Source organism: Mustela nivalis (genome assembly GCF_964662115.1).
Source record: "Mustela nivalis genome assembly, chromosome: 9".
Taxonomy (NCBI): Eukaryota; Metazoa; Chordata; class Mammalia; order Carnivora; family Mustelidae; genus Mustela; species Mustela nivalis.
Genome location: NC_139028.1, coordinates 41156662 through 41159481, shown reverse-complemented (window position 1 = coordinate 41159481; position 2820 = coordinate 41156662). Strand labels below are relative to the sequence as shown.

At 42.3% G+C, this 2820-nt stretch overlaps 1 pseudogene across 1 annotated transcript; it reads right to left on the bottom strand.

The window, feature by feature from the left end:
- Positions 1-514: 514 nt before the first annotated feature.
- LOC309840849 (importin subunit alpha-1 pseudogene) lies at positions 515-2467 on the bottom strand (annotated as a pseudogene). The gene has a single exon. The product of its transcript is annotated as an importin subunit alpha-1 pseudogene (transcript).
- Between the last annotated feature and the right edge of the window lie 353 nt (positions 2468-2820).

The window sequence follows — 2820 nt, the reverse complement described above, 5'->3', positions numbered from 1 at the left end:
TATTGCAGGCTACTTGCACAATAGACTTGTCTACAGTAGAATTATTTTCCACCCACTCTGGGCCTTTTCAAAATAGGTAAATTTCTACAAAACTTAATAAATAGTCTAGAGGTCTCCATACTACGTACATGTAGTATGTGCTACCTCAGAACCTAAAGAGTTCAAGATGGCATTGTCTTGTATCTTATACTGGGGACTGATCAATGTAATAATTAAATTTTGTTGTTATTGTTGTTGTTATTTTTTCTTTACACACACTGTCTCTATATCCCCTACTACTCACTAAAATATATATATAATTGGAGTAGGAGAAAGCATCACAAAATTTCATAGAGCTTAGTTTCCACCTATGAGACACATGTGTATTATTAAAGACTCCAATATACTCAGTATTTCTTATTTGTACAGCAAGATGTCATCATCTAGCAAATTACATCACCAATATAGTCAATCATGATTTGTGTAGAATGTGTGTTTGAATTACTTTCTTTCTTTCTTTTTTTTTTTTTAAAGAAAAGGGTGGAATTTAATCTTTATTTACAGGACACTGCAAGAGAGGAGAGTCCACATAGAAATAAGAAACCCACTGGCAGGAGGAGCTTCATACAAATTTTACAGTTTGGAACTGGTCAAGTAGAGTTTTGTTGTAAAAAGTGCTACAATAACAAAACACATTTAAAAAGAGTTCTTAGTAGAGAAACAGTAAGACAAACTTCTACCAAACAAAGCACACCACAAACAACTTTCTGCGTACAAGCTAAAAGTTAAAGGTCCCAGCAGTGCCATCCTGAACCTGGAACGTATAGCCTTCAGAGGTAGTTTCTGGCACAACATTTTGATCTTCCTCTTCCTCTACAGAGAAATACTTCTCAATCAAGTTTAATGAAGCTTTGTACACAGACTCATTTTCATGGTTTTGTAGAGCCTCGATTTTGTCCAAACCTCCACATTCTTCAATCATTATACTAAGTTTCTCGGTTTCACCTAGTTTCTCAGCAGCCTGAAAGATGTTGGAAATGGCATCCAGAATGACCAGAATAATTTTGGTATCCTTCGCAGTTAAGAGGTTCATCAATGGTTCTATTATGCCATAATGGACGAGGTATACAATCTGTTCAACTGTCCCACCACTTGTATAGTTGGTCACAGCCCAGACAGCTTCCTTTTGTGTCTTAAAGTCTGCCTTAGAGAGAACACCAACGAGGAACGGGACTAATCCGTGATTCACAACTTGCTGTATCTGGTCCTGGCGGCCAGCTGTGATGTTTGACATCGTCCACGTGGCTTCCTTCTGAATATTAGTTTTGGGGTTCATTAGCAGGCTGGGAAAGATAGCAAGCACTCCTGCGTCTATTACAACCTGAGTCTGTTCATCTGTCCCAGTGACAATATTTCCTATGGCTCTTAGTGCAGGAGTCACAATGAGCAATTCAGTAGCTCCTAGAAACTTCACAAGCTGCGGCACAACTCCTGTTTTCACGACCATTTCAATCGGTTCATTTGGACCATCCGTCAGGTAGGAGATGGCCCAGCAGGAATCTGCCAAGACCTCTGGATCATCGTGATGCAGGAGAAGAACTAAGGTAGGAAGAATCTGCTCCACGGCATCTAGCGGGGGTGCGGGGTTCTTGTTGCGACAAAGGTTTGAAAGTGTCCAAGTAAGGTTACGCAAGTAGCCACATGCTAACGATGGCATATCAGGAACCGCGAGGAGAGCCAGAAGCGGATCAACCGCACCGTACTTGATAACCAAGTCTCGAAAAACGGAACCATCCCCTGCAATGTTTCCTTGCGCCCACACAGCCTGTTCGCTGATGTGGGCGTGGGAAGATGCCAACAGGGAAATGAACGCTGGGATCGCGCCTCCATCGACCACAGCCTTGGTCTGTTCTGAGGTCCCGGAAGCAATGTTGGTGAGAGCCCAAACGGATTCAAACTGAATGGGACTACAATCAGTTCTGCCCAAGAAGGACACAAATCTTGGAATCAAACCAGCCCGGATTATGTTGTTTATGGGGGGCTGCTTTTCCCGAGAAAGCAGTTTCCTAGCAGCTTGAGTAGCCTGGAGCTGGCTTTCCAAATTGTTGCTATTTATGCCCTTGACAATGTCATCAACTGACCAATTTACAGTGCCCTGGTTGTTGCGGTTTTCCTGCAGTGGAGAGGTAGCATCATCGGGAAACGAGCTTACGTTTCTCCTTTTCAGCATCTGGTCATCCTTCTTCGCTTTCCTCAGCTCCACATTAACTTCTATTCGACGCCGCCTCATTTCTGTACTGTCTTTCCCCTTGTTCTTGAATCTGTTAAGGCGGGCAGCTGGTGAATTAGCATCCTCGTTGGTGGACATGGTTATGAGACAAAGGGAGAAAACTACATCGCCGGCTCAGGCTTCCACGGGAGGCGGTCCGGGACGCGCAGGCTGCAGGTCAGCTGCCCTCAAAACGTCCACCACGAATCACCCCAAAGACGGTGTTTTTTTTTGTTGTTGTTATTTATTTTTATTTTTTTTACATAGGCTCCAGACCCAGCTTGAACTCACTACCCTAAGATCAAGACTTGAACTGTGATGAAGATTCAGAGGTTCAACCAACTGAGCCACCCAGGCACCCCTAGAACCCCAGAAGGTAGCATAGAAGATGTGTTCCATGGACAATACTATGTGTACTGGGTTGAATAATATCTCCCTAAAATTTATGTCTACTCAGAACATTAGAATGTTACCTTATTTGGAAATATAATATTTATAGATATAATTAGAAAGTTAAAATGAAGTCATAATTAAATTAGAGCTCTATGCTCAATGATTTTTGTGCTTATAGA